The sequence below is a fragment of the Neoarius graeffei genome, chromosome 13 (assembly GCF_027579695.1).
Source record: "Neoarius graeffei isolate fNeoGra1 chromosome 13, fNeoGra1.pri, whole genome shotgun sequence".
Taxonomy (NCBI): Eukaryota; Metazoa; Chordata; class Actinopteri; order Siluriformes; family Ariidae; genus Neoarius; species Neoarius graeffei.
This window is the reverse complement of record NC_083581.1, coordinates 71,960,448-71,975,213: the sequence shown is the minus strand read 5'-3', so window position 1 is coordinate 71,975,213 and position 14,766 is coordinate 71,960,448.

Sequence of the window (14,766 nt, the reverse complement as noted above, 5' to 3'; positions counted from 1 at the left end):
GGCTGGACACTTAGGGCAGGATAAGACACTAGTCCGAATAATGGCTCGATTCTATTGGCTGGGGATTCGCGGCGATGTTTGTAGGTGGTGCACGGCGTGCCGCAAATGCCAGTTAGTAAATCCAGCGGCCATTCCAAAAGCGCCTTTGCGCCCTCTACCATTAATCGAGACCCCATTCAAAAGAATTGGGATAGATCTCGTCGGGCCATTAGATCGGTCAGCACGAGGGTACCGCTTTATATTAGTCCTGGTGGACTATGCAACGCGATACCCGGAAGCAGTGCCCCTGCGCAATATCTCAGCACGCAGTATTGCGGAGGCGCTCTTCCGCGTTATCTCCTGAGTTGGAATCCCGAAAGAGATTCTGACTGATCAAGGCACCACGTTTATGTCACGGACACTGCGCGAACTTTATGGGTTATTGGGGATTAAGCCGATCCACACCAGCGTGTATCACCCACAAACGGACGGTTTAGTGGAACGGTTCAATCACACCCTCAAGAATATAATTAAAAAATTCGTAAGTGAGGACGCACGTAATTGGGATAAGTGGCTCGAGCCCTTGTTGTTTTCAGTGCGAGAGGTCCCACAAGCCTCCACGGGGTTCTCCCCATTTGAATTATTATATGGGCGTAAGCCGCGCGGCATTCTAGACGTGCTGTGGGAAAATTGGGAAGAGGAACCTTCCCAAAGTAAAAACGAAATTCAATACATTATGGACCTGCACACAAAACTCCACACGCTCACCCACCTAACCCAGGAGAATTTGCGGCAGGCCCAAGAACGGCAAGCCCACCTGTACAACAAGGGTACGTGCCTTAGGGAATTCACACCAGGAATTAAGGTACTCGTACTGTTGCCCAAATCGAGCTCCAAATTGATTGCCAAGTGGCAAGGACCCTTTGAGGTCACACGGCGAGTCGGGGACGTCGACTACAAGGTGAGGCGAACGGACAGGGGTGGGGTGCTACAGATTTACCACCTCAATCTGCTTAAACTCTGGAATGAGGAGGTCCCCGTGGTGTTGGTGTCGGTGGTTCTGGAGAAGGCGGAGCTGGAGCTGGAGGTTCAAAAAGGGACATTGGCATCACGTACCTCTCAGGTCCCCTGTGGAGACCACCTCTCCCCGACCCAACTCACGGAGGTCGCCCAGTTGCAGGCTGAGTTTTTGGATGTGTTCTCGCCCCTGCCCGGCCACACTAACCTCATAGAGCACCACATTGAGATGCCCCCGGGGGTGGTAGTGCGTAGCCGCCCTTACAGGCTACCCGAACACAAAAAAAAGTGGTTCGGGAAGAACTCGAGGCCATGCTTGACATGGGCATCATCGAGGAGTCCCACAGTGACTGGAGCAGCCCAGTGGTCTTGGTACCCAAGGCCGACGGGTCGGTCCGGTTCTGTGTGGACTATAGAAAAGTCAACGCGGTGTCTAAATTCAACGCGTACCCAATGCCTCGTATTGATGAGTTGCTCGATCGACTCGGCACTGCTCACTTTTATTTGACACTGGATTTGATGAAGGGATATTGGCAGATCCCCTTGACTCCACTATCCTGAGAAAAAAAACGGCCTTTTCCACACTGTTTGGTTTACACCAATTCGTCACACTTCTGTTTGGGCTGTTTGGGGCGCCCGCTACGTTTCAGCGGCTGATGGACAGGGTCCTCCGCCCCCACGCCACCTATGCGGCCACCTATCTCGACGACATCATCATCTATAGTAATGACTGGCCGAGGCACCTCGAACATCTAAGGGCAATCCTTAGGTCGCTGAGGCGAGCGGGTCTCACAGCCAACCCGAAGAAGTGTGCGATTGGGCGGGTGGAAGTACGGTATCTGGGCTTCCACTTGGGCAACGGGCAGGTGCGTCCCCAAATTAACAAGACCGCAGCAATTGCGGCCTGCCCGAGGCCCAAGACCAAAAAGGGGTGAGACAGTTCCTGGGGCTGGCTGGCTATTATCGTAGGTTTATACCTAATTATTCGGACATCACCAGCCCGCTGACTGATCTCACTAAAAAGGGGGCACCAGATCCGGTCCAGTGGACGGAGCAATGCCAGCGGGCTTTTTCTGAGGTAAAGGCCACACTGTGTGGGGGGCCACTTTTACACTCCCCTGACTTTTCTCTCCCCTTTATGTTACAGACGGATGCGTCAGACAGAGGGCTGGGGGCTGTTTTGTCCCAGGAGGTGGAGGGGGAGGAACGCCCAGTCTTATACATCAGTAGAAAGCTGTCGGTGTGGGAGGGGCACTACAGCATTATCGAAAAAGAGTGCCTGGCAATCAAGTGGGCAGTCCTCGCCCTCCGTTACTACCTGCTGGGATGCCCTTTCACCCTCTGTTCGGACCATGTGCCCCTCCAGTGGCTCCACCGCATGAAAGATGCCAACGCGCGGATCACCCGTTGGCATCTGGCGCTCCAACCCTTTAATTTCAAGGTGGTCCACAGGCCAGGGGCGCAGATGGTCGTGGCGGACTTCCTCTCCCGTCAAGGGGGGGGAAGTCGGCTGCAGGCCGGACAGCCGCCCGGCCTGAGTCGGGCAGTGGGGGTATTTGGCAGCGGTGGCGTGGTCAAGCGCCGGTCTGTGACAGGAGGGCAGAGTCAGGGAAGGTAAGTGGCAGAATCACTACACCTGATGTCAATTAACCTGTGTTTGTCTGTGTCTTCCCAGTGACCACGCCCTACTTAAGGAGGGAGAGCGAAAGCAGAGGAGCTGATCCCCAAAGCAGACGCCGATTGTGTGTGTGTGTCTGTTTGAATTTATAAGTTGTTCATTGAAAAGTGTGGTAATAAAACCCCAGTTGCCGAACCTGATCTCTGTCCTGCCGTCCTCTGTGCTCCACCCACCCATACAAACTGTTACAATCTGCTTGTTGGCTTGCGCTCTAAACCCTACGCACCCAGAAGAGTAAACGGACCGTGGCGAGGCAGCACCTTACTGACTGGGGGCTGCCCAGTTTAAGGCAGGCGGTAGCTGCCCAATGAGGTATGATGACCTCTCCCACTGTTGAAAGCAACCCCTGGCGTCTCGCTCTATGCCAATCAAGCATGAGACTTATAACCGGTAGTCTGCTACTTCCCGTGTTGTGTCGACGCTGGCGAAGCTGGAGTATCCTCTCCAGAGTGTGAAGCCTGGGTAGAGAAGCTATGGAGGATAGGCTGTTACCTATGCAGTAGATCCCCCCTCTCCACGTCACTGAAATATTCCAATGGAAAGGCAGAAGCCAATACGTTTGGTTTCAGCGGCATTGCAGGAGTTACCGGAACATGACCGCACTTAGACATGAACCGCCTTAGGGACTCCAGCTCCTGATTTGACCTCGAGTTTTACTCCTGAAGCCTTTTCCATGCCTTGGATGGATGTAGCCGCAAGGCAGTGGAAGTTTAAAGTTTTCCTTCTTCTGTAAGCAACTGGTTTTAAGGTGCCATTGACCCGCCTTCGCCCCTTCTCCTGTCTGTTGTAATGGAAATTTCTAATAAACACTTCAGAACGCTTAGCAGTTGTGTTTTCAGTCATTTATTATGGTAAATCATATAAAAGAAATATAAGATAGGAAAGAAAGAAAATTAAAGCAGAACATCACCTCTAGTGATGTGAGAGTACGCGCACACTCTGAGTTGTGTTTTAGTGGCTGTTATCTATATACTCTAAAGGCATTTGCTTTACTGCCCGTGTCTTCACGTGATTGGCTCAAGATTTTCTATGAAGCTTTGCTAATGAGTGCACCTGGCATGCTTTGGTATGTGCAGGCAGACGCAAGCAGGGAGAACTCAAGCTCCCTGCTTATCACCACCGAGGTCAGGAGAGATGGTTACATCATGAGAAGATGCTTAGTTAGGACGAACTCAAGCACCCTGCTCATTACCACCAAGGTCACAGAAAGGCGATTACAACATTGGAAAAGCATCTTTCTCAGTACACTAGGCCACTTAAGCTCAACACACAAACACAGAGAATAATAATGTTCATCCATTAAATTTCACTCACATTTCCCCCTTTTTTATCCTACAGGATAATAATTGCTAAATAAAGAAATGTACACAATTTCAGTGGTAAGAGTTCCCAGAGAGATTCGACTTAACACGTCATTGAGCGTACAGGGATAATGCTAAGGCTGTTTTGTAAGACACAGACGTCTTAAGTTAATGCTAGCAAGCTATATACATAGATCAGGAAACAATAGAGCAGGAAACAACCATAAATGAAAGTGTTTTAAGCTAGGGCTAATTTCATATCAGCTGTGCTGACGTCGTCAAACAGTGGGTTGTAGTCTTTGTGTGGGTTTGGAGGCCAGTCAGGCAAGTCGTCTGGGTCTATTTTCACCATCTGGTAACCGATATTTGTCAGCTGCCTCTGAAACACAGACATACAACATTGAACACTGAACATACAACAGGGAGCAAACATAGCATCACAATCACTAAACCCAGGACCAGTATGGTGGATGGAATCAGAATCTTCCATCCACTAAACCAACTGTCTTCGACTCTGTGTCAGCCTGGGTTCCCTGTATCGACCACCACACGAATCCTCCCATGAGCCCCAGCAGGATCAGAATGCTCAGGCCCACGACTGGACCTAGCTTATAATGATTTACCCCCTTCATTTTATGTTAACTATGTCTCCAAGTTAACCCTTGCCCTTCTTGACGTTTGTTGGTGCTCAGAGGGCGGGCACGCCCTATCAGCCCTCGTCCCACCTCACTGGGACTTGGAGGAAACTCGAAACCCTAAGACTTATCTATTGGCTAGACACTGAAATACTCTTCCCTATTGAGGGTGCGTGCGTGATTGACGTGATACTCGCACTGTTCCATGCAGTGATGCCTTTCTTCCTCATGAGCTTTAGTCAGCGTCCAGGTCACTTAGGCCTTCCTCTTCCTCCTGCTCAGCTGGTTCAGGAACCCTACTGCAGTGGCTAGCGTGGATTCACGTCACTCTGCCCGTAACCTTCACTGCCGTTGGGGTTGCGAGCAGGACCTGGAATGGGCCATTCCACCGTGGCTTGTTCCACTTGGTTCGTCGGAAGTCCTTCACCACTATCCAATCCCCTGGTTGTAGATCATGCAGAGGTCCCTCAGTGGGCTTGGGAAGTGCTTCTTTTACCTGTTTGTGGATAGATTTCAAAGCAGAGGACAACATTGCACAGTAATTCAACCTTGCATCATCACACAGTGTGGTGTCCAGCAGTGTTCCTTGGGCTGGCCCTATCCCCGTGTTGGGTACTCATCCAAACAGAATTTCAAATGGGCTTAACCCATGTTTAGGCCTAATTTGCATCCTCATTTGTGTGAGTACTACAGGGAGGACCTTTGTCCATCCTAGCCCTGTTTCTGCACAAGCTTTGCTTAGTTTATTTTTAAGTGACCCATTTTCCCTCTCTACTGCTCCCGCACTGGCAGGATGGTAGGCACAATGTTGTTTCAGGTTTATCCCTAGGAATGCTCCTATTTTCTTTAGGGCTGCATTAACAAAGGGGGTTCCATTGTCACTTGAGATTTTGCTAGGTATACCCCACCTAGGAATTATATCTCTCAGGAGTGCTTTGACTACTGCCTCTGAGTCTTGTTTAGCTGTGGGGAATACTTCAACCCATTTTGAAAACATGTCAACTATTACCAGACAGTACCTTTTCCTTCACTAGGTGTCAGTTCAATGAAGTCCATTTGGAGATTATCAAACAGTTTGTCTGGTATTGGGTGTGCTGCTTGAGTTAGTTTGATACCTTGACCTGCATTATGTTGTGCGCATATCAAGCATTGCTTGCAAAATTTCACAGCATAATTTGAAAACCCCTTTGTGAACCATCTCTTTGTTACTTCCGCTACCATCCCCCCTTTTGACACATGGGTGAGTCCATGAGCCAATTTTGCATAGAAAGGGAACATGTGTTTTGGTAGACAGGGACGGCCCGAGGGACAAACCTAGACCAAGTTTGCAAAGATACAGCCGGCCTGTTTCCAGACTTGTCTCTCGTCCTGGGTGGCAGTGCTCTGAAGGTCCACTAGGTGTAAACAGGGGGTAGAAACCTGAGGAAAAGCAAGGTTAGAGGGTGAACTGGAAGCTGAGGCTGCACACTTAGCTGCTGCGTCTGCCCTGGCATTCCCTTGAGACACAAGATCAGTATTGTTAGTATGGGCAGCACACTTACACACAGCAATGGCTCTAAGGAGTAGAATAGCATCCAACAACTCAGAGACCAGTTTATGATGTGCAATGGGAGATCCTGTGCTAGTGAGAAAATTTCTGTGTTTCCAAATGGTGCCAAAATCGTGCACAACACCAAATGCATACCTACTGTCCGTAAAAATATTGACAGATTGCCCTGCAGCCAATTTGCATGCCTCGATAAGGGCACAGATCTCTGCGGTCTGCGCCGACAGGTTTGAGGGCAGACATGACGCCTTAAGGACCTTGTGATCTGACACTACGGCAAAACCTACTTTGTTCTTTCCCGTCTCTGAGTCTCTGGAGGCTGAACTCTCCACATAGAGGACCATGTCTGGATTTCCTAAAGGGTCGCTCTTTAAGTCTGCCCTGGGGGAACAAAAATCGTTAGTGAGAGCAACACAGCCATGTGGTTCTCCATCGTCCTCTGTAGGGAGAAGAGAGGCAGGATTCAGAACAGTACAACGTTTCACAATGATGTTAGGCATATCAAGTATGACAGTGTTATACTTCAACCATCTCTGTGCTGACAAATGTGACGTCTTTTTCTCCAACAGAACTGTCACAAACCTCATGTGCTGTTTAAAGTGATTAACTCTGCTCTGAATGCACCACAGACTGTGGTAATTGAGCCCTCCCCTTCTGTGTGTGAAAGCTTTTTGCAATTCTTTACTGCTAAAGTCACCTCTACTAGAGCACTTATTTCACTTCCTGCTTATGACCCCTCAGTGTTTGTACCCTGTTCTGCTACTTTTGATTCATTTGAACTGGTTACCCTGCGGTTTGTGCAGGAGACTATGGGACATTTAAAGCCATCAGGCTCGCCCAGTGACCCTGTTCCTCCTCAGCTTTTTAAGGAGGTTTTCCTCACTGCGGGGCCATATTTACACAGCATCATTAACAGCAGTCTATCCTCAGGAGTGGTTCCTGTACATTTCAAACATGCAGTTGTGCAGCCACTGATTAAAAAACCCGGACTGGATCCTGCTGTTATGGCTAATTTTAGGCCAATTTCTAAACTGTCCTTCTTTTCAAAAATCTTAGAGAAGATTGTCTACTCTCAGCTCATGGACTTTTTAAATGAACAAAATGTTCTTGAAATTTTCCAATCTGGTTTTAAAACATTGCATAGCACAGAATCAGCGCTTTTAAGAGTTTTTAATGACGTCTTTTTAGCTACTGACGCTGGTCACTGTGTAATCCTTGTGCTCCTAGACTTAACTGCTGCTTTTGACACGGTGGACCATGACATACTGATTGATTGTTTGGAGCAGTGGGTGGGCATCAGGGGCTCGGCATTGGAATGGTTCAGGTCTTACCTGTCTCACCGGACATTCTGTGTCAGCCTTGGTGACTCTGTGTCCTCCACTGCTCCTCTCTCATGTGGGGTCCCACAGGGTTCAGTGCTGGGCCCTCTTCTATTTTCTTTGTATCTTCTTCCACTTGGTTCCATTCTCAGGAAGCATGGCATTCTTTTCCACTGTTATGCTGATGACACTCAGATTTATGTTCCCCTAAAAAAGGCTGATTCATATTCCCTTAAATTGTTTAGAGGATGTCAAGGCTTGGATGTCTCTAAACTTTTTAAATTTTAATGAAAAAAAGACTGAAGTGATAGTCTTTGGTGGCACCTCTGTGACCCCCTCAGTCGATCTGGGTTCCTTGGCACAATATGCCAAACCTATAGTTAATGATTTGGGGGTAAAAGTGGACGGGGACCTTAAGTTTGATAGCCAGATTAAAGCAGTGGTGAAAGGAAGCTATTTTCAGTTGTGGCAGTTGGCAAAAATAAAACCATTTTTACCCAGACAGCACTTTAAAACAGTAATTCATGCCTTTGTGACCCTCGGCTAGATTACTGCAATGCACTTTATATGGGGGTCAGTGGGTCCTCCATTGCACATCTTCAACTAGTACAAAATGCAGCCGCACGTCTTTTAACTGGCACAATGAAATTTGAGCACATTTTACCAATTTTAGCTTTGCTCCACTGGCTACCCGTCCATTTTAGAATTATCTCATCTCATCTCATTATCTCTAGCTGCTTTATCCTTCTACAGGGTCGCAGGCAAGCTGGAGCCTATCCCAGCTGACTACGGGCGAAAGGCGGGGTACACCCTGGACAAGTCGCCAGGTCATCACAGGGCTGACACATAGACACAGACAACCATTCACACTCACATTCACACTTACGGTCAATTTAGAGTCACCAGTCAACCTAACCTGCATGTCTTTGGACTGTGGGGGAAACCGGAGCACCCGGAGGAAACCCACGCGGACACGGGGAGAACATGCAAACTCCACACAGAAAGGCCCTCGCCGGCCCCGGGGCTCGAACCCAGGACCTTCTTGCTGTGAGGCGACAGCGCTAACCACTACACCACCGTGCCGCCCCATTTTAGAATTCATTTTAAAATTATTTTATATGTTTTTAAATCTTTAAATGGTCTTGCTCCATCGTACCTCTCTGAGCTGCTATACCCCTATACACCCAGCCGAGCTCTCAGGTCAGCTGACCAGCTGCTCCTGAGAGTTCCCAAGACTAGTCTGAAGCTCAGAGGGGACAGGGCTTTTTTGGTTGCAGCTCCAAAATTATGGAATGCATTGCCGCTGCACATTAGACAGGCCTCCTCACTGTCTAATTTTAAAACTCTTCTTAAAATGCACCTCTTTTCTTTGGCTTTTAACACCATGTAGGTTGTTGATTTTATGTACACAGATATTTTATTTGGAGTGGACAGCCTATTTAATTATTTATTTTTATTTTATGTTCTATGGTGTTATTTTTATTGTACAGCACTTATTTTATTGTATAGTTTTATTGTGTTTATTTATTGTACAGCACTTTGGAAATCTTTGTGTTTATTTAAACTGTGCTTTATAAATAAAATTGGATTGGATTGGAACAGAAGCAGGGAGACAGCATATGGGACCAAAAGGGTAAGGTTTATTTATTTTTATTTTTTTATTTAACCCTTGTTTAACCAGGAAAGGTCCCATTGAGTCACAGTGACTCTTCTTCCAGGGAGTCCTGGCCAAGTGGCAGCAAGTTAAAAGTTAAAAACACAAAAGACAGAGGACAACACTACCAAAACACTAAAGACTAAATCAAACTACAAAGCACACAAAACAATGGAATATGTGCTATAACTAAACATGTAACATACACTAAATACACCAAGTCAAAGGAACACAACTAAAACAAGACAAATCTCATAAACATAACAAAAACAATTGACAGTACAGCCAAGGACACTAAAGACAAAAGACTACAAGAAGACAAGACTCACATAAATTCTAAGATAAAACACAAACTAAACAACAATAAAAGTATTTTAAAAAATGTAGACACATGGGCACCATATTTAAAAGCAATGGCACTGCTCTGTAAGAGCTGATTTTAAAAGATTTTTAAAAGTATTAACAGAAGGAAGTGTCTCTAGGTGTAGTGTGTTCTGAAGTTCGTTCCAAACGTATGGTGCATAGTAGGAAAAAGAGGTCCTGCCCAGTTCAGTTCTTATTGAGGGTGTGATTAATAGTATCTTATTTGTAGACCTTGTACTATAAATACTAGTGTGATAAGAAAGCAGATTTGAGATGTACTGTGGTAATTTACCCATTAATGCTTTCAAAGTAAAAATCAACAAGTGAAACTTTCTCCTGAGAGAGAGAGAGGACCATTGAACCATTTCATATAGCAAGCAGTGGTGAGTCCTATTTGCTGTTCCTGTGATAAAACGCAAGGCAGAATGATATAAAACATCCAATTTTTTCAATAGCAATTGTGAGGAATGCATATAAATCATATCACCATAGTCTAATACTGATAAGAAGGTGCTCTCTACCAACCTTTTTCTTGCTTTGTATGGAAAACACTTTCTTTGTCTAAAATAAAATCCTAATTTGGGTCTGAGTTTTTTTAAGAGACACTCAATATGTGTACTAAACGACAGTTTATCATCCAACCATATTCCTAGGTATTTATAGGAGGATACTTTTTCTAACTGTGTTCCATTCGTAGTACAAATAGTGTCATTACAAGGTGTGTGTGAACGTGTGAAGACCATAAATTTAGGTTTTTTTAGCATTTAGCACCAACTTAAGTCCTACAAGGGAATTTTGTACCTTGTTAAAAGCAGACTGTAAATAGTTCACAGCCTCCTGCACTGATGAAGCAAAAGTGTATAATATTGTGTCGTCTGCATAAAGATGTACTTTTGTGGGACTTAGTCCTGCACCCAAGTTATTTATATAGATAGAAAACAAAATGGGGCCTAGAATTGATCCTTGGGGCACACCCATTTTTACCTCTAAAGAGGATGAGGTGCAGTTATCAACAGTTACACACTGAGTTCTACCACTCAGATAGTTAGAGAACCACTTAATAACAGAAGAGCTGAAACCTATACTTTTCAATCTGTTCAAAAGAAGATCATGACAAACCGTATCAAACGCTTTAGACAAATCGATGAATAAAGCAGCACATGATTTTTTGTTGTCTAAAGCAGTAATAATATCATTCGTGACTGATGTTACGGCAGTAATAGTACTGTGCCCTTGTCTAAAACCAGACTGCATGGGGCTTAAAACACTGTGATCAGCTAAGAAATTTTTTTATTTGTTCATTTATAAGTGATTCAAATAATTTAGCCATGACGGATAGTCTGGAAATAGGACGATAATTGTCCAAATTAGTAGGGTCACCACCCTTTAACAGTGGGAGGACAAGTGCAGATTTCCAAGAATTTGGAATACCGCCGCTGTTTAAACTTAGATTAAAAATAGCAGAAACAGGATCAGCTATCAATCTTGCAGCCAGCTTAAGAAAGTATGGTTCAATCTGATCTGAACCAGCAGACTTTTTACAATTCAAATTTATAAGTGCCTTTTGTACATCATATGCAGATATATAAGAAAAGTTAAACACATTCAAAAAGCTAGAAGAGACTGAAGGGGGTTCACTGTCCGCATTGGAGCTTGGGAGGACCGACTGTGTCACCATTCCTGCATTGATAAAATATTTATTAAAAACCTCTGCTAAATTTAGTTTACCCCTCACTTCTCCTTGTTCTGTTATAATAGCTTCAGGAATGGTGGGGAGTGGCACATCCCCCGAGGTAGATTTAACTAGTTTCCAGAATGTTTTGGGGTCATTTAGGTTTTCCTGTATTAAATTTAGGTAGTGCTCACTTTTTGTATTTTTTATTAATCTAGTACATTTATTTCTTAAAACTCTATAAGATAACCAGTGTTTCCCGTCATTAAACCGTTTAGCTTTAGCCCAAGCTTCATTTCTTTCTCTAATGGCTACTGCAAGAGTGTCGTTAAACCAAGGGTTATCCCTACCCTTCACTCTATATTTTCGAAGAGGCGCATGTTTGTCTGTTATAGATAAAAACGTGTTTTTGAAATAATCCCATGCCAGTTCTACATCATCCATATAACACACTCTATTTAAGTCACTTAGATGGATGTCATGCAAAAAAGCCTGCTCATTAAAACATTTATAATTCCTTTTAAAAATAAACCGTGGCTTCACTTTAATTGATTTACAGTTTCTTACACAGACAACTGCACAGTGATCACTAACATCGTTGGAGAAAACGCCCACAGCAGGGTACTTATATGGTGCATTTGTAAGAATAACGTCAATTAATGTAGATTTGTCTATTCTCTTCGAATTAAGGCGTGTTGGTGACTGTACCAGCTGTGTTAGGTGTAGTGCGTCGCATAAATCCCTTAACGTAGAGGTCGATAGCCAGTCCCAATTTAGGTCTCCTAGAACAACATACTCGTTTGGAAGTTTCTGTAGAAAATCTGTCAGTAGAGCAGTCGCTCCAACCACAGCCGAAGGTGGGCGGTAACAACCCACCACTGTCAGATTTGCGTTGTTGGAAAGGTTCAGTTTGATGGCACACAATTCAAAACATTTTGGTTTGGATATTGTTTCAACGCAACAACAGTCCAATGATGCTTTGGCATAAATAGCTACTCCTCCTCCTTTATGTGTACGATCCGCCCGAAAGAGATTATATCCATCGATATGGAGCATACTGTCAGTAATTGAAGGTTTAAGCCATGTCTCAGAGAGAACAATTATGTCACTTTCTGTCAACTTCGCCCACAGGCGAATTTCATCGATTTTTTTTCAGGTTAGAATACCCCACAATATTTCTGGAGGCAGTTACCACCTTTTCAGCTGCAGCAACTGCATGCAGGCAAACAGGAAGTCCAGCTGCCACTGGATCCAGCCTGCTGGAGAAGTAGGCTACAGGTCTCAATCTATCCCCGTGTTTCTGCAAAAGAACACAGGTCATAAAACCCTTCTTTTCATCTACAGTTTGAACAAATGGTTTATTGGGGTCAGGCAGTCCCAGAGTGGGTGCGGTCTGCAGAGCACTCTTTAGGGACATCAGGTGCGCGTGGGACAACCGCAACATTGACTGCTTGCAGATCTTGGACAAACCTCCACTCATCGGGCTAGGACGGTTTTCTTGCCTTCTTAACTGGGAAAATAGGAGCGTGCACTGGATAGTCCTGGCAAGGGACAATCACATCTGCCTTCAGCAATGAATCAAAGACCGGTTTTATACCTGCGATTGCTTCTGGTTTGAGTGGGTACTGGGTCTGTCTAGGCCTGAAATCTGATTTGGGGGTGATCACCACTGGTTCAGCATTCTTTATTAGGCCCACATCATGTTTACCTTTCGCCCAAACAGAATTTGGAACTCTTGCCAATTTGGGGTGCACCTCTGCTGGAGTTATGCCTGTGGAAACAGAGACAAACAGGCCACTATGGCCGGGGTCCCCAGGATCCCGGTCTTCAGTGGCTAATATTACGCTGTGCTTTTTTGGTCCCTTTAAAAACAGGGTGGCACATGTTAAGGAGCTGAAACTCCTAAACCCTTCATCCAATTTTAATGTGGATACCCTCAAATGAAAGCTGAAAGTCTGGACTTTATGTCCATGTCCATTATATAACTATAACTTGAATATGTTTCAGTAAACAGGTAAAAAAAGAAAATTTGTGTCAGTGTCCAAATATATATGGACCTAACTGTAGTTTTGAGGGTCAATCTTTCACGTACATGGGGGTCTGCAAACCGAGTCTTTTCAAACTCTACATCTTGCCCTTGGTGAACATGTGCTGTGCAATGTAAATCTTCCTCTTTCATATAATCTGTGTCAACTGATGAGGTGTTCAAGTGTGCGAGCTGTACAAGGTGTTTTGGAGTTTGTGCGAGTTGATCTGAGCAGAGCCGCCAGACATACACATACAGGGGGCTTCCAAACCCATACTGCACACCGCACATTTCACTTACTTCAATAGTTAGTCCATCTGGAGTGGACGTGAGATTTACTCCTAATTTGCACATTAAATCATGTGCTAACAAATTTACTGGACATGTATGTGAGATGAGAAATGAGTGGGACGTAACTATTCCTCCCTCGCTTTTACACGGGAGGTTGACTGAGAAAGTTTTGGTTACAGGTCGTCCTGAGATGCCCATCGTCTGAATAGAATTTGAGCTGAGTGGTGGGTCTACTGGAAGTACCCCATGTTGTATCACTGAGTGTCCTGCTCCAGAATTTACTAAAAAGGCATACAAGGGAGTTTAGAGAAGGGAGTAGTTGTGTATTTTAACAAACTTAATGCAACTTCAGGTGTATCTATTTGGACTGGTGTATCGGGCGTTTCTGTGTAGTCTTGCTGTTGCATACAGGTGCTGCTACTAATGTGTTTAACATTATGTGAATGCTCTTGTGTATGTGTATCATCAGGTGTGTGTATGTTACCTCCCCTGTTCTCTGTGTGGGGCCCGTTCCTGGAGTCCGCCCGTCAGTCTGCTTTGCTGTACTCCTCACAGGGCCTCTGGCTGCTACTGTGGAGACAATTTCGAGCAACGTGTCCCTTCTGATTGCAGTTGTAGCAGGTTGCACCTTTTATCCAGGACGAGTCACTCCAGGTTGTCCTGTCTCGGCCCCTACCTCGACCTCTTCCTCTTCCTCTTTGTCCAGGCTGAACAGTCTGGAAAAGAGAGTGGCGGTGTGTAGGTCTTGGTCTCTTTGTGCCGACTTTGTCTTTTCCTTCTCTTTCATCAGACTTTCTGCATGCACAGCGTACTGCTCAATCTTGGTGAGGCTCAGGAGTGCCCTCCACTGCAGCCAGGTTCACAGGCCTGGTCAGGCCACTGTGTTTTTTTTTTTTTCTCATGCGCAGCAGTGAGACGGGCGAGAAACGCTGACACCACTTCACCATCTTCTTGCTTACACATACTGATCTTAGTAATGTCTATGTTCAAGGAAAAAGCACTGTCCAGACGAGCACAGAGAGCAGTGATGGTATCTCTGTACTCACCATTGCCAGCCGTGCTCCAGTCTGGTGTAGTCATTCGCTGGTCAGCTTCCGGCCACTCTTTGGAAACCTTGTTCCAATCTATACCCATCTTGGTCATGATTAGGCGGTGAAGTTCATGGGTGGTCGGTCAGAATTCTCTGAAAAACATCAACAGTTCATTACCAAATCTCTTTCCTCCTACCTCTCTCACGTTGGGAAGAGAAGCCATGCTTTCCTTCATGTCAGCTGTCGTCCAGGGT